Here is an 18185-nt window from a genome sequence, read left to right as displayed (position 1 = left end):
GCCGGTGTAATCTCTCTTTCAAACAATCTTTCCAACGGTGTATCTTTTGAGTGGGCCCTAACCCACAGGTCTTTTTCCAGGATCTTACCTAACTCTTCTAATTCTTTCCGGAGTTATTCTCAAATTCATTGCAAAGTTTGACGTAAGAATGAATTTTCATCAGTCATATGTCTTTCTCCAAGATCTTTCAAATTCTTTTCATTGTTGATTCAACCTTTCTATTCTTCATGGTTCCGGAGTGCCTCAACAATTCATGGTGGTGTTTCTCATCGTCATTCTCAACATTTGAAGACCGAAGAAGAGTTTCTCTTAAATCTTGCTCCATTCTCTTGAAGATTCATAGTTCTAGCTTATGCCATCCTCTCATAATTGTTTTCGATTGTGAAAATTCTTTTCATACCCATCCGGAGCATTTCATGAGTTGTTTTCGTTTCTTGATCATCCAAAGGCCATCATTTCAGAAGATTTCTTCGTTCTAAGTTTTCAGCCTCGTTCTCCAATTATTCTAAATTGATGTCTCTTCGTTCATCTCCTTATTCTTCCGGTGCATCATTCAAGTATTCGCTAATCAGCTCGTGATCTCTTCGTTCACTTGTATCTAAATTCTCTCAAGTTTCTTCGTTCATTTTCTAATTCTTCCCGGTGTTTCTTTATCTTTTCTTCGTTCATTTTCAATTCTTACGGTGGTTCGTTCAAGAGTTCTCTTCCTTGGTTATCATATCAATTTATTCGTTGTTTCAATCCTACCGGTGGTTCGATGAAGACCTTCCCAAGTTTGCGCAATATCTATCTTAATCCTTTCTACGAGAATAAGTAGTATGCAAAATCCGTGGCTTGTCATCAATCTAAATTGGTGAAGGCTAAGCATAATGTAATTCTTATTCTTGTTTCATCCAAGTGATTAATTCCTTATTCCGGAGATTCATCAAAATTCTTGATCTCATTTGTTCATTTTTCTTTCCGGAGCTCCAAGTTATTTCAATTATATCATTTCAAAGCTTCATCTAATCATTGCAAGGCTTCTCCCGGAGTTCTTTTCAACTTTCCCTTTCGTTTGATCATTCTTTTATTATCGTAGTTCTTCATGGAGGATCAACATGGTGGCTCATCAAGGATTCCTTTCATTCTTCAATTGTTCTTCAAGAATTCTCTCGAAGTTATGATCCGTCAAGCCATACTTCAAAATAAACACGGTGCTCAACACATGTTTGTTTTGAGGAGTTCAAGCATTCTTCATCTCGCATTCCAAAGTGCAATTCTTTCTACCTTATCTTTTGAGGTGGTGCTATGTCATTCTGGATAATTTCCCTTCGGGTTCATGATTCACAAAGTTTTCAAGAGTGATATATTTAAATCCATCATTTTATCTTCGTTCAAGAGATCTTTTCAACCAATCAATCTTTTTGTTTGAGTTATATTGGGTTATATTTCACCTACAGCCTTCCCTAAGGAATGTAGCTATTTGTGGTGCTTATCAATGATCCAATTTTCTCCTTCTTATCTCGGTGAAGAAGTTTTTCATCTCTTTGGTGCTCTTAGTCAAATCAATGGTTTCCATTAGTGGCCGGTTGCCACCTCACAGCCTTGAGATGTTTTCCATAAGTCCACTACAAGCTTACTCGTTTCGTTGTTGGTTTTCCATCAACTCCGTTATAACCTTCTTCGAAGGGTGCTTTCCAAGCTCATGTGTGGCAGAAGTTGTCATTTTCTTCTCCATTCTTTATTCCAAGGATCTATCTTCTATTATTTATTTCTTCCAGAGGCATTGTGATGTTGCTCTCTTCACTCATCTTCTCGGTTTGTGAGGACCGTGCTCTTTTCGTGCTTATCCATTTCCAACCGGAGTGTCGTGCCCTCTTTTCAAGTTCTTCCCATTCTGTCAAGTTTTGCCTCCCTTCTCAACCGGAGTGCTGTCTGATATCTTTCTGACCCATTGTGCCATTCTTTCAATAGTTCCGGAGGCAGTGTGCTGTTGATTTCATTAAGTATCCTCTCATCTTGTAAAGTTCATGTTCAATTCCTTCCATTTACAGTCGGAGTACTGTCCAAATTATATCATTCTTATTCCTTCTTTATCTTGTTTTAACCGGATTGTTGTGTCTATAATTCCTCTTCTAACCGGAGTCTCATCCAAGTGCTTTCTTTTTGCCAAGTTCATATTCTACCCCTTCCATTTTCCAACCGGAACGTTATCGTAATTGATCATTATCGTTCCTTGTACATCTCGTTTCAACCGGAGTGCTTGCATGTACTTCTCATCCATTGTTCTCGTCATTCATAGCTTTGCAAACTCCAAGGTTCACATGGTGTTCCTTGTTTATCTTTTCTACCGGTGTGCTTTCATATTTCTTTTGATCCGTTAAGCTCTTGTTTCATATTCTTCAACCTACAAAGGTTCTCGCAATGTTACTTGTTCCTCTTTGATAACGGAGTGTTTTCAATCTCGTTCATCTCCCTTGTATTCTCTCTTTTCGTTCGTTCAATCTCTCAAGGTTCGTGGTTTCACTCGTTTGTCAAAGAAGCAACTTCGTTACCTCTTCCTCTTCCGTTTCTCTCCGGTGTCATCCTAGATCTCGGGACGAGATCCTCTTGTAGTGGTGGAGTGTTGTAACGCCCCGAGACCGACGCTCCAGACGGCTTCCATGTTTTTTTCGTTATCTTTGTGTATATTTTTTTGTTTGTTGCATTTCATCATGGCATCATCCACATTGCATCGGCACTCGTTGCGTCATTGTTTTTAAAAACTCGCATCTGCTCGTTGTGGCTGCGTCCCCTTGCTTTTGTTGACCGTTCCGAGACCAACTTGTTCTTCGTTTCCCTCTTGCCTAAACCGGAGTCTCTCTGTATAGTGCACAGACCCCCCTCGTGTGCGCTTCCGAAACTGTCCCGAACCCGAACCGCTCAGTCATCACCGTTGCATTCAGATCATCCCCTAACATCTATTAAATATCTTCGTTTTGTTATTTGGACTCCCTACCTATTTATTCTCGATCGTCCGACTGCGATCGGAGGGACGAGGTAGCCCCGAACCTAATCCGTGATGTATATATTCGTCCACCCCTAGTCCATTTTGGGCAAACCCTAAAAATCCTCTCCCTTGTCCCATCGATCCTCCTAGCCGCCGCCACCCCTGTCCATTCCCTCCTCCTCCCTCGGGATCTCACCCGCCTACCCATCCACCAGCCGCCACTCTCTCCATCGGGATCCCTCCCGATCCACCACCTCCCGTTGTTTTCAGCCCCGAGCCAACCAGCGCTCGCCCCTGTCTCCATCAACTCCATGTAGCCAGCCGCTCACCCGGAGCAAGCAGCAGCCCCGCCGTCGTCAGGCCAGGACCTCCCCGTCGCTCCTCTTCTCCCACTCCCCATGTTTCTTCTTGTTGCCCCTGCCTCTCCCTGTGGCCTGACCTCTTGCCGCTGACAGGAACTGCCATGGCCGTCCCGACCCCCAGCCACCCCGAGCGCCGCCCTCATGCTCGAGCTCCTCCAGGAACCCGTCGCCCATTCCCCTCTTCTTCTCCTCCTTCCCTCCTCTCTCTGGTTCACTCCCTCGGTTCTCATGCCTCTCCCTCTGTGTTCCAGGAGCCGCCATGGTTGCCCGCAGCTCCGTCGCAGCCGGGAACGAGTCCCTCCGCCCCGGATCTGGTGTCTGCCTCGTCTCGGACCTCACCTGCGGCTCCACCGCCCCATCAAGTTCCCGGAGCCACCGCCGCCCAAGCTACGTCGTCGCCTACCAAGTCCCCGCGTCGTCGTCCTTGCCCGGATTCCCGTCGCTGCGCCAAGTCCCTCGCCCCGCCTCTGCTTCCCTGCTCCAAATCGAACGCCAAGCCGCCGCCCTGGAGCTTCTCCGCCGCCGACGCCCTTCTCCAGCGCCCCAAGTCCCGCCATGAACACCCGTCGACAGCGTCGCCTCGACCCTGCCTCTCCTCCTCGAGCTCGTTCCTCGAGCACGACGCAGATCCAGCGCCCGCGGCCCCGGCCTCGTCCCTGCCTTCAAGTCGCCGCTCCGCCGCCGGAGACCAAGCTGCCGCCGCGCCTGACCCCTGCCTCGACCTGCTGTCGCGCCCCTTCTTCCTCTGCTCCGAGGACGACCAGCGCCTGCGTTGACTTCCCAGTCGCAAGCCTCCAACCAGCTTCGTCCCTCCCTCAAGGCCCAGCTCGCCTCGCCATCTGCAGCCTCTTCCACCGACTGGGCCGAGCCCATGGTGAGCGCCCCATCGCCCAGCAGTGCACCAGTTTCAGCCCGTGGATGTTTTTTTCCCTGGACGAATTTGCTAAATATCCTGTGCATGCATATTTACATAAAAATGCCATCATATTAAAGTGTTAATAAGTAATTATCCATGCATCCAAATTAAACATGTCATATATGTAAAATGATTAGAATTGCATCTAGTTTCATAATATGCTGCTTGCATCCATGTTAAAAATGCTTAAATTGTTGTTTGATTAAATTTGCTCAAATACCATGCTAAAATGATTTATTTCATAACTAAATAACCGTAGCTCCATTTTAAATAAACTTGATATGTAAATGGGGTAGGAAAATGCATAGATTAACATGGTGCACTTTATTTTCCTGTTTAACAACAATAAAATATGGTTTTAGGCAGAACAGTGCCAATTCCAAAATATGCATATGAGGATTTTCCGGAATTGTTATTTGTTGTTCCGGCCTCATTTAAACTTGCCTAAATAGTTAGTTTACTTATGCATCACCTCTTGTCATGTTAATCAACATTTAATATTGTTGAGTACATAACCGAGAGAACTAAACAATTGATGTGGTGTTTCGTCAATATGCAACTAGTTGCATATTGAGCTCCACTTAATTTGTAGTATTGTTTGTGCACTTTGCCATGCCATGCCTCATTAAACCGGACATGCATCATACTTATTTGTGCATCATGCCATGTTTATGTGATGGTTGTTTACTATGTTGTTTGTTTCTTTCCGGGTTGCTTCTCTCGTTAGCTTCAGTTTCGTTCCGGAGTTGTGAGGATCCGTTCGACTACATTCGTTTGTCTTCTTCATGGACTCGTTTCTTCTTCCTTGCGGGATCTCAGGCAAGATGACCATACCCTCGAAATCACTTCTATCTTTGCTTGCTAGTTGTTCGCTCTTTTGCTATGCCGCGCTACCTACCACTTGCTATATCATCCCTCCCATATTGCCATGTCAAGCCTCTAACCATCCTTCCTAGCAAACCGTTGTTTGGCTATGTTACCGCTTTTGCTCAGCCCCTCTTATAGCGTTGCTATTTGCAGGTGAAGATGAAGTTGGTTCCATGTTGAACATGGATATTGTTGGGATATCACAATATCTCTTATTTAATTAATGCATCTATATACTTGATAAAGGGTGGAAGGCTCGGCCTTATGCCTGGTGTTTTGTTTCACTCTTGCCGCCCTAGTTTCCGTCATACCGGTGTTATGTTCCTTGATTTTGCGTTCCTTACGCGGTTGGGTGATTTATGGGACCCCCTTGACAGTTCGCTTTGAATAAAACTCCTACAGCAAGGCCCAACCTTGGTTTTACCATTTGCCTACCTAAACCTTTTTCCCTTGGGTTCTGCAGACTCAAGGGTCATCTTATTTTACCCCCCCCCCCCTGAGCCAGTGCTCCTCGGAGTGTTGGTCCAAACTAGAGCCACTTGCCGCGCCACCTCGGGGAAACTTGAGGGCTGGTTTTAGTTGTGCGTAGTGTTCATCCGGTGTGTCCTGAGAACGAGGTACGTGTGACTCCTATCGGGATTGTCGACACATCGGGCGGCCTTGCTGGTCTTGTTTTACCATTGTCGAAATGTCTTGTAAACCGGGATTCCGAGACTGATCGGGTCTTCCTGGGAGAAGGAATATCCTTCGTTGACCGTGAGAGCTTATAATGGGCTAAGTTGGGACACCCTTGCAGGGTATAAACTTTCGAGAGCCGTGCCCGCGGTTATGTGGCAGATGGGAATTTGTTAATATCCGGTTGTAGAGAACTTGACACTTGACTTAATTAAAATACATCAACCGCATGTGTAGCCGTGATGGTCTCCTTTCGGCAGAGTCCGGGAAGAGAACACGGCTTTTGGGTTATGTTTGACGTAAGCAGGAGTTCAGGATCACTTCTTGATCATTACTAGTTGACGACCGTTCCGTTGCTCCTCTTCTCGCTCTTATTTGCGTATGTTAGCCACCATATATGCTTAGTGCTTGCTGCAGCTCCACCTCACTACCTTCTCCTACCCTTAAGCTTAAATAGTCTTGATCTCGCGGGTGTGAGATTGCTGAGTCCTTGTGGCTCACAGATACTTCCAAACAGTTGCAGGTGCTGACGATACCAGTGCAGGTGATGCTACCGAACTCAAGTGGGAGTTCGACGAAGACCTTGGTCGTTACTATGTTTCATTTCCTGATGATCAGTAGTGGAGCCCAGTTGGGACGATCGGGGATCTAGCATTTGGGGTTGTCTTCTTTTCTTTTGGTTCCGTAGTCGGACCTATGTGTGACTCTGATTGATGTATGATTTATTTATGTATTGTGTGAAATGGTGATTGTAAGCCAACTCTTTATCCCATTCTTGTTCATTACATGGGATTGTGTGAAGATGACCCTTCTTGCGACAAAACCACAATGCGGTTACGCCTCTAAGTTGTGCCTCGACACGTGGAAGATATAGCCGCATCGTGGGCGTTACAGGAAGCTAGAGGATCGACTTGCGTTTGACACCATATAGAGAACGATTTGGTGCATCGATAATTGATTGATCGTGCACTAGGCACATATATATATATATGTACAAGGGGTGCAACCGGTGTCTTGTCTCTCAAGATACAAGTAAATACAGAGGGAGAGAGACACTACATGTGCAACATACAAAATCCAGACCTACGTACATATACACATTTTCAACAATCACTGTGCTAGCCTACCTCGTCTCCTGTCTGCAACACCTACATCGTCTCCTTGCTCCCGCCGGCTCAATTCCTGAATCAATCAAATCAATTCACTGCAGCAGGCATCCGTACGTCCTTCTCTTCTCGTGCACTCCTTGCTCCCTGCCGCGCGCGTGCGCACCCAGGATGCTGGCTCACGGTCAGGAGGTGCATGCATGAGTCGCTGCTTGCTTCGCCAAACCATAATCCATCTTGCGAGTCTCATGCATTTACGCATCAAACACAACTCGTAGGGCGACACCGGTGCGCCCCAATCCTAGCCGCCACAGATCCCCACCACCACAACCTCGCCGCCGCTGCCGGCGACGGCTGCCGGCGGCGGCGAAGGCGGCTCCTCAAAGCAGGTGGCGCATCTCCCGTTCAAATCCAAGTCCGTTCGCGTGTGCTTCTCCGTCCCCTCCACCCCATCTCCGCCTTCGCTCGTGGTGGCCGTCAGGTGGCCTCCCGCCGGCGGCCGCTCGGTCTGCGGGCACTCGGCTACCTGCACAGCCCACATACCTCCCCCTCGCTGCTTCGAGCCTCAGTAGCCGCCGTCGGGCTTGCTCCCCGCGCTCAGATCGAGTCGCTCGCGACGGTCGCGTCATCGCCTGGATCTGCCCATCCCTCCGTCCACGACCACAACCCCTGCGCCCTCCTCCACCACCTGCTTCCCCCACTTCTGCTTCGCTCCACGGGGAGCACCGACGGCGCCGCTCTGCGTGGAGCTCCGAGGATCTGCATCTTCCGGGCGCGGTCGGGCCTCCATCGGCTGTGTGCTGGACCTGTTCCGCGCCGGGTTGGCCCTCGGCTGGTCACTTGGCTCCTGTGCGGCATGCTCTTGCACGCTCAGATGCGCCATTGCCAGGTTCCAGATCCTCTAATCCAAAAATTGCATCCACCCCTCCCATCCATTGGCTCTGTTGCGTGATGGATTTGGTGTGGTGTCTGCGCAAGACCTTGGTCTGCTCTGTCTCCGGGAGAAATCCTTTCGCTAGCTCCTTGCTAGCGGCAGCAACGGCGACGCATTCTCGCGCCGCTTCCCTTCTTGGAGGCGCTGCTGTGGAGCCCCAGTTCAGCTGTGGGTTCGGGCGAAAGCCCTGCGATGATGGCGCCCGTGGGCGTCATTCAACCTTCCTGAAGGCGTCGCGCAAGAATCCATGCGTCAATCCGCTCATCCCCGCCCTGTCCATCTCGTACTGTCGTCGACATTGCATCTTCATCACGCCCTTCTCCATGATCCATTTGCCCCTGCCCAATGTCTGGTGGGTCGTCCATATTGCTCTGCCTGCTCAAGTCCCCCCATGGCTGCCGTTGTGGTGCGGCGAGCTTCATGCTCATGACTCCGTGACATCCCGCCTCCAACCCATCTGACCCCTGCCCTTCGGTGGTGCGTCGTCCTGTTGTCATGCCTGCTCAAGACCCTCCAATGGCTGCCATTGTGTTGCTTCCTCGTCGAGCCCTTCGCCACCATCCATCCGCCTTTGACCATCACTTTGTGCGTCATCCATGTTGATGTGTTTTTCTTCATGTGTTTTCTCTTCGGCTGTCCTTCGCGTGGTCTCCGTCATGTTGCTATGCATGCTCAAGACCCTCCCATGGTTGCCGTTGTGCTGCGGCGAGCCTCGGGCTCTTGGTGTTGTCTCGGTTCACTTTTGCTCAATGATGACGCAATGATGTCTCCCCAACCTGCTAATCGTCTCGACCGCCCGTGGCGGATTTCCCAGTCAAGGTTCGTGTTAAGGTTTGGCACTCGTTGATTATGGATGATCCTCTGTTGTGCCGTGGGGCTCGATACGCACGCCGGTGTGGTGCGTTAGGTTGTTTGCAGAGTCTTGGTATTGTGATCCCTCAACGGCACCCCACATCTACTTGTGTCTCTGGTGGTGTTAGTCTTTCTGCCTGCTAGCTAGGTCGTGCCTTCTCCTGGGCGTCAATTTTTTTTCCTTCTGTAACCTTGTTACATGTATGGTTTTTGGCCCGGTTTCCCTCATAAACGGGGTCAACTTGTTTAGGTTTTCGATCCGGTTTTTCTTATAAACTGGATCAGCCAAAGCTTAAGGAACGACTCTTGGTTTTGGCAGCTTTTTGAGCAATATATTCAGGTGGGGATCCTCTCCCCCACTCGGTGACCGTTCAAAAAAAACAATCCATCACGTACGTACGGCCATTTCATTCACTGTTTGCTTTACTTTGCTCTCATCCATCAAAACAGCCGATGAGTGAGCCGTTCGAGCCATCGCAGACGTACAGGGTCCCTGGCCCTGCTTCTCCTTCCTTCCTTCCTTCTTGATGTTGCCGGCCCCGACCTCTCCTCTTCTTCCTCAACGCCATGACCACTCCGGCGACTCGTCTACACACTCACTCATGACTAGTCTCTATTCTTTTCTCCGTCTTTCGCGTCAATCGCGCGCGGACGGCACTCTGCTGGCTAGCTAGGAGGGTTCCTGTTGCGTGCACGCACACAACCGAACAAACGCTGCTCTGCTGCCCTTCAAACTAAACGCACGTGTATATATGCATCTTATTATGCTTACTACAGTGTAGTAATTTTTCACATGGATATGTAGGGTCAAGCATGATCCATCGGCGTCGGCCGACAAGCAGCGCTGTATCATTAATACTCTCCAGGCTTTCTTCTCCTCGAACAATCCCGAGCACCACTCTAGTGACTTCCTCGCCGCATATATCCCAATGTCGCAGATCAAAATGCGCTGGAAAACCGTCCGGCCCCGATGCTTTCGTTGAAAACATTTGAAAGAGAGCCCCTTTTACCTCCTCGTTGGTGTAACGAGCACATAGATCTGCATTCATACTGGCTGTAACTTTGCATGGCACATGAACTAGGGCTGCTGGCATGTCCTGCACACCTTCGGTCTCATATAGGTTTTGATAGAAATCATTGGCCATTGCCTTCAACTCATTCGGATCCTCCACTAACACTCCCAAGGGATTTTGAAGGGCCTTGATCATGTTTTTCCTCCTCCTCAAACTTGCCCGCATATGAAAAAATCTCGTGTTTCTGTCACCTGCAGAGAGCCATTGTATTCTTGCTCGTTGTTGCCTCCACATAATTTCCTCTCGGTGGTACATCTCTATCAATTTTTCATTTATTTTCTGCTCGGCATCTGTAGGAGCAGTACGAAGAGGGTCGTGCAATCTATCTAGCTCCTGCTTCAGTGACTTTTTATTTATGGACACTGCCAAACGTGTCTCGACTCCATGCCGACGGGTTACTGGACAGCGCTGCTAGCTTGGCCTTCATCTCCTCAACGCTTGTACATGGAGGGCCAGCCCCAGCCGCTCGCCAAAGTGTCCCGCAATCCCCCCTGGGTCTCCCACATAACTTCATACCGGAAGGCCGGTTTCTTCCTTGTACTGTGCGATCTCCCAAAGTCTAGCAAAGTTGGGCTGTGATCGGAAGTACGAGTAGAGAATCAACAAATGAACCAGTTGCACATTCCAAGTACATGGGTGACACATTTCAAAATGTGGAACTGATGTACTCCCTCCGTCCGGAAATACTTGTCATCAAAATGGATAAAAAGAGATGCACCTAGAATACGTCTAGATACACCCCCTTTTATCCATTTTGATGACAAGTATTTCCGGACGGAGGGAGTATATTAGAAGTGCCACAGACTAAACAGAGTATGGAGACCCATAGTACAAATAAAAGAATCAACTAAACAGAGTTGCACATTATATGTACAGTAGTTACACACTTTAGAAAATGTACAACTGGTGTAGATTAAATGTGCAGCTGCAAATAAAAAATATAAGGGCCAAAAGATTACCATTCCCGAAAGTAATCCTTGCAATCTGAATATAGCAGAAAAAAATACAAGAAAAGGCATATACATGATCAAAAGGTCCATCCTGGACCTCCAGTAGTTCTGAAGTGTGAACTGATCCAAGCTACAGCAGCATACATAACTGAGATGGAATCGACAGAAATCACACACACACACAAACACACACACACACACACACAAAATAGTCCACTGGTGGCAAAAAAAAAAATCACAAGCAAAACCGCATAAGATTAGGGTCATCAAATTTGTACAAAATGAAATTCTACAACCCTAATTTTGTAGAGTTGGTCGTTTTAATTTCCCCGTGAGAGGATCAATAAACCTTTTCTCACTCTCTCCTTATTCCTTTAATTTCCTGTGCTTATTTTTGTGTGAACAATTCAAGATTTCACCAATTCTGAGTGACATGAAGAACAAGATAAGAAACCTCAAAAGAAAAACCTGCTTTCTCCACATGCCTGCTCAGGGATTCAGGTCCAGCTGTGCATTCAATAGCTCTGTAGTTTATTTCTGTAGTGTGATATATTCTTCCTAAAAATAAGTTAATCGAATATCTTACCAAGATTGTAAATACACACACATGTATATCGAAGGTGCGCGTTTCTCGGTATGCCAACATTTTATTCATTATAAGCGGGAGCATCATACAGCCTTTCGAACACCATATATACGAGAGCACTCATTTGTTCTTGTTAAGATTTTTGTCTATGTCGATCTGAACATTTTTCAGAGACGTGAATCGATGACAGATTCAAGCTCCTGCGCCTTGTCGCACTGTGCACGGACCCATCCGAGCTGCTTGCTCTCGTTGTTGTATATCACAAACAGATCCTGCATCGTAACAGCTGCAGAACAGAGGATCAAAATAGATGTCTTTTATAAACAGGCAAGGTTTACTAGTTTCAAGAGCCCGGACAATTTTCTGAATCTCAGCTTCATACCTCCGATTAAGATAAAGTTCAGTTCCTTCATAACAGGATCCGACGAGGCATCGCGGATAGCCAAGCACGTTTTCCCGTCTTCCTGCCATGCCAACAAACATACACAAGACATGTTAGCCATTAATAGTTCAGTGATGCTTATCGGTTGGGTTGTCGAATGTTCACCTCCACGATGAGGTAGTTTTGAGGAGGGATGTCCAGGTTGCTGGTGCTGCTGGCGTGGGTAATTTTCAGTGACAGTGCCTTGAATTGGTTCTTCACATCATTGACAGATCTGAATGGCCTTTTCCCTTTCCAGCATAGAGGCAGAGCACGACCCTTCACCTCTACAAGTGATGATTCACTGAGAGTGCCTCTAACCTGAAAGACTCAAATCCCATGAGTACCATTTTATTTATTATGGGCATCAGAAATTCAGAATGCACAGTGGTTTGAAATTTACCTTTGAAACAAGTTCATTGTATATCTGGGCAGGCACGAAGGTGTAGGTGGTACCACTGTCAAATACAGCCTCAAATGTTGGATTCCCTCTTATCGGCTGTTTGTCAATGAACAGCTCTGCTAGGCCAGGTGAGTAGTAAAACCTGGGGAAAAACGATGGTACAATGTTTGGAACCAAATGAAAAGTAAACAAGCAATAATGATACTCTTCTCTGACTATGCATGTTAGAACCAAAAAAACTGAAAGCGAAAGCCATGATCACAAAGAAATTCTTACAAGGATTCTCTCATGGGTACCCAGGTTACGCCGCGGGAGGGCGGATTGAAGTCCCCGACATAGAGGACGCCCTTTCCTTTGCTGCTGAGGCAATGTCCAATGACGTTCTCTGTTATCATCTTTAGCCCCTTGAGTTGTGCAGCAAAGCCTGCCTTTCCCGCTCTTGCGGAAACTATTAGGGGATTTCAACTAATCCTTTCCGGAGAATTAGACGGCCTACCTGAACAGGCTTTTTATTTGGTGGGTAACCTCGATGAAGCTAGCGAGTCCAAGGATGCCATCTACCGACGAGGGCGGTGCGTCTGCTGGTTCCTCCTGATTGTATCCACATCTGCACAAAATGAAAGTGACCGTGCATCATCAACATCCAAATACAGTTAGGCACTGAACATGTAACACTAATATTTCAGTTAGCGCCATACCCGAAAGCGATGTTTTTCTTGTCTTTCCCAATGACAGAAATGATGTCAGTGGCAAGGTCACCTTCTGACTTCCCGGTGACATATTTAATCTCGTAGTGGCATCCATGTGGATCTTTCCTGGAGCACTCAGGGATCCCAGGTACGTCTCTGCGCATTGCAGCACATAGCGGGCCACCGCATTGCAGCACATAGCGGGCCACCACATTGCACCTTCAACTTGTCAGCAGCTGGCTTGTAATATGGGTGTGGTGGCCTCTGTGGTAAAACGAAACATATATCAAAGCAAAGATCAATCATACCAAACATTTTTCAGAAGTATCGTTGGAATGAACATGTGGCATCAAACACAAAGTATTACAAATTGAACGCAATATGTCATATTGCAGAACCGAGTGTTGTTAGTTGTTACCAGGTGGCAGCCTTTGCAGCCGTGGACCGGGTGGTCGCACTCCAGCCAGGTGAGGTTGCTGCCAGTGTCGACGTCCAGGAAGTAGGGCTTCGCGGGTTCACCAATGTTCAACGTAGCATAGAAGTGGCTGCAGAGGTACAGAAAAAGCACGTCAAATATACAGAGAAAACCTCAAGACTGAGAAGGCCATGAAGGGTTCAGAGAAACATACCTAACAGGGTAGACATTGCCTTCGAGCGGGAACTTGATGGAGGAAGACGGCGCGATTGGGAGCAGGAGGAGGAGGAGACTGATGATCAGAGACCACATGGCAGCCATGGTGGGGGAAGAAGGCAGAGCTGTGGTTTGCACTCTGGGGTCTCACTCCTCTGCTGGAACTCTCTGTTCCTTTGGATGGTGCGAACAAGGTGGTGAGGTATTTATAGCCGCTGGCTGCCAAGCTCAGTTTCCTCCGCTGCTTTCTTTTTATTGTGCACTTTTTGTGGGTTTTAATATTGACTTTCTTCTCAAATGATGTGTAATTAAGACTTAATAATGAAATTAAGGCCGACAAGAAAGATTTTGACAGCAAAAAAATATATTTGGATTTACATAATCGTATCACTCAATTGAGTTCGATGGGCAGTGATATAATTATACCATCCAGCCATTTTATAGAATTCACACAAATAAATGACCAGTAAATAGTGATGCTCTGCTTGACACTCAAAGATTACTGAGACTGTAGGGAAGATACATTTCAAGTAAATAATGGCATGCCAAATGATACATGACTAGCAAAATAATGAGGCATCATATTTTTGCAGCTCAATTTTGACTTTGGAAATTCGAAAATCAATTTATTTTGTTCTGCTTGGCTGTACACGATATATATATATATATGCAACATAAAGCATCTTCCAGATATATGCATACTATTTACTGCAGAAATTCTTTAATTGTGTGGGCATATGTAGTGTAGCTGAAGAGTAATGAGAACAGTGGTTCATTTCCAGTGAGATAACTGCAAAACGTGTACTCTATTAATGTATTCCCAGAATGGTAAGAGTAGAAAGGTTCCCATTTCTGTCCTGGTTATTCTTCAAGCACACGTTTCACGGTTGTGTTCGCTATGAAAGGGATATGCATATTGCTAGTCAAATATGTACTAATGACTCATCTTGGAAACCACAGAAATAGATAAGGAACATGGAGGCGGTTTCAATCTCCACAAATACTGTTGCAACTCATGCCTATCAAAGCTCATCATGTGTCAAGTGTAACTGCTCAGGTTTGATCTGAAAATTCTGTATGCAGTGGGCTGCAGACACACAAGCATTTCATCTTCATATAACATTACTATATATAAAGCATCAGTCAGTACTCAGCAATCAGAATTGGTTTTAAAGTTTCTCAGATTTTGGAAGTAACCCATAATTAAAAGAATGCAATTTCGGCGTACTACTCACCCTCGAAAATAGAGTTATCCTGCATACGTGAACGCATCTGATCAAGAAAATATACGGTTATAGAAGGCCTACTCACAGTGTTACCTACCTGCTCCAGTGGAGCATTCAGTTCTGAGTCCGAATAAAGCATAACAATCTTTCAAAAAAATTAAATCACACAAGCATCAGATATATCATGTATTGAAAATTTTAGAGCTTCGAGTGAACGGGATGCCAGAGCAAGGTCTCCATATTATTATGAAGAGGAAGAACATACAGGTTAGTGACTTACTATTTGTCTCTAGTACATGATCATCCTTGTCTCCACTCATCCCTCATTTTGGCCAGGCATGTTAAGACAGTACGACTTTATTTGGATGGCAATAGCAGCATTCAGTTGGATAGTAACAACTGGCTCTAATTGTATTTCATTGTAAACAAATGTAGTAATATCACCTCAAACAAGTCATCATGTTAAAGATTCTCCTTTTCCTGTCATTTATATTTTTCTCAATTAGGTTCACGCTGAAAGGAGTATTACATTACAAAATACTAAATATGTAGCAAGGACAAAGACGGTTTCAAGCTCCACTATGTGAAGCAACAGTTATTTGAGAGGGATTTTACAGTGCAATTTTAGGTATCAGATTAGCCATCCATTCATGGAGTTTTTAGGTATTTAACATTGATGAAAATAATAATCTCAGTGTTAGTATTGTACAAGTCAGGGGATCCCGTCATGTTTTCTCAGGTCTGATCTGCTCGATTCTCTCTTTACTATTAGAAAAACTTACTCAGGCTCTTTTATGCCACATCCAGTTATTAACTATGATGGGTTTTTTAACTTTGGCGATTACTCAGGTATAGTAATACCAACTTCCAGCATCTTTGCTTGTCTATATATATATAAATAGTATTACCTAAGAACCTGATGAATTGTTGATGCAGAAATATTTGTATGGGAAGTTAGGGATCGTAAGTTTGTCACAAGAGCCAGTTGAGCTTTACCAGAAAGCTTGCAGCATATGAGCTCTCCGAACAGAAACGAAACAATCGTGTTTGACTAATTTTACCAACCTGCTCCTGATTTATCTTTTCTCTTGAAACTAACCTGGTCTTTCTACTGCCTGAAATTGTCTCAAAGTGGTACTGCACAAAGATAAAACTTCATCCAGGATATTATTCATTGTACAGCTCCAGACATTTGTAATCTCCAAACTAAACAAACTGAAGCTTATTAATGTTGTTTCATGGTTGACACAAAGTATACAGATTAATCAAGCTGCAAGTCCGCAGCTTGCAGGGCACAAAATCAAAAAGGTTCACACACAAAACCTCCCAAGATGAGCACCCTCGAGGCGGTTTGTTTCAGATTTGAGGATCAAAAGTCAGAACCAATTAGAAATCCCAAGCAAGTATAACGTTAAAAAAATTCCGAAGCGGCACTAATCATTCCAAATAATCACACAATCTGACAACACTTTCCACAGAAAGAAATGAACTCTGAAAATTGGTCTGAAGTATAACAGCTCAACAATCTTAGGAGCTTGATCCTGCCAGGTTTCATTCAAGGTAACAAAGAAATACACAGAGCTCGATTAAACATTTTAATCTCCAAACTAAACAAACTGAGCAGGACAGACCTCATAAGCCTGCTAATGTTCTTCCATGGTTGACAGAAAGTATAAAAACAAAATGAATCCTATCAGGTTTCATTCAAGGTAAGAAAGAAATACACAGATCTTGATTGAACTCTTCATCCGATCGATAGCAGTTTCCCATGCGTATATATTATTTCTTGATCACATTTCATTGTTTCACCATAAAAAAAATAGATGTGGAACTCTTGTACAACTTATCAAAACAAGGATGGAGAAGTTAATAAGGCAAATGGTAGATAGGTTAGCTGCTAGATGAAACCTACAAGTGAACAAGAAAAGATGTGGGAATCTTGGATCTAGTGATTTTTGCATGAGGTAGGTTGCAGCAAAAACAGGTTTCAGAGAGGAACAATACCTGAAAGAGCAGCACGTTTCTGAACATTGCGTTCTCACCCGCAGGCAGCTCGTCGCCGGTCTGTCCATGGAGCTGGAGCTGACCGAGCTTGATGTGGCGGCGGCCGCCAGGCGGGTGGTAGAGCCCCACCGCCCCTTTCTCCCCACGCCGCCGGCACCAGGCGGCTGCTAGGCATTCCTTCTGCCACTATGCCGCGCACTTGCCACCGCCCGCGGGCCGCGGCACCTCTGCTCCCCTGGATCCAGCGTCGCGACTTGTACTTCCTGCCGCTCCCCACTGCCCTGCCGCCGCTGCCCCTCCTCCCCCGCAGGCAGCTCGCTGCTCGAGGGGGCTGGAGCCCGCGGAGGAGATGAGGCGGGAGGATACTTCTCGTCTCCGGCGTCAGCCGATGGCGCCGCCGCATCCGTGTCACAAACGGGGGGCGAGTTGGGGTTGCCGCCGCGGGGATCGCCGGACGTGAGCACGAGATAGCTACAGAGAGATTCAGAGAAGTTCAGAGAAAGAAAACAATTACGCCTTCCACGATAGGTTACGCCTTTGTCACACCCGGTAGATTATTCCCCGGTCACTACTAGGAAAAGATAAAAGGCTTAGTAGTAGTAAGGGGTATATGAGTCGCGCTGCAACTGATTAGTAGTAGCGAGGGGTATGAACCCAGCTACTAAATAGTCTTCATCATGCCTCCCGTGACATGTCATAGCAGCAGCGAGGGTTATAAACTTGCGCTATTACCAAGTTGATAGTAGTAGCGCAGGCTATATAAACCCGCGCTACTACTAAGTAGTCTCCACCGTCCCCTCGGGACATGTCATAGTAGTAGCGAGGGTTACAAACCCGTGCTACTACTAAGTTGATAGTAGTAGCGCGGGCTATAAACCCACGCTACTACTAAGTACAGGGTTTTTTAATAGCACTGAAATCCCCATCTCCTCCTCTAAATCCCTCCTCTCTCCCGTCCCTCTCCTCCCATAGGCTCTCCCATGGCACTCCTGCCCATGCGTGCCTCCTCCTCCATGGCGCCCGACGAGACCGCCACCTCGTGTTGCTGGCGTCCAGGAGCTCGCCGGTCTTCTTCCTCGCCTCCATGCCGCTACACCGGAGCACCTCATCACCGGCGACTAGCCCGATGCTCCCTCCATCTCTTTCCTCTCTCTCTTGTTTCTCTTTTTCCCTCTCCCCTGTGGTTTGACTCGCCCTCCCATGTCCATTCCCGTGCAGGTCTTCGCCATAGATGACCCAGAGCTCTCTGCCTTGGCCGTGAAGAGGAGCCCCACACCGCCATCTTGCTCTGCCCTGGATCCGGCCCCTCTCCAGCAACCACCGCCAGATCTGGTCTGATCCTACCCATCAGTGCCACTGGCGACCCCTGTCGTCGCTGGATCGAATTATTTCTGCCATTGACAGCACGCATGGGATCGATAATTTTTGTTCTGTTTTTGAAATTAATAGTAGTAGCGCGCTACTACTAACCACGCTACTACTACCGGTTAGCTGTAGCGAGCTAGTAGTAGCGCGGGCACCC

General features: G+C 46.6%; 1 pseudogene; it reads right to left on the bottom strand.

Moving 5' to 3' along the window:
• Window positions 1–11073: 11073 nt before the first annotated feature.
• Window positions 11074–17234, bottom strand: LOC123143586 (aspartic proteinase Asp1-like; annotated as a pseudogene).
• Between the last annotated feature and the right edge of the window lie 951 nt (window positions 17235–18185).

This window comes from Triticum aestivum, chromosome 6D (assembly GCF_018294505.1).
Source record: "Triticum aestivum cultivar Chinese Spring chromosome 6D, IWGSC CS RefSeq v2.1, whole genome shotgun sequence".
Lineage (NCBI taxonomy): Eukaryota > Viridiplantae > Streptophyta > Magnoliopsida > Poales > Poaceae > Triticum > Triticum aestivum.
The sequence above is the reverse complement of the archived record's forward strand: the minus strand, read 5'-3'. Positions and strand labels throughout refer to the sequence as shown.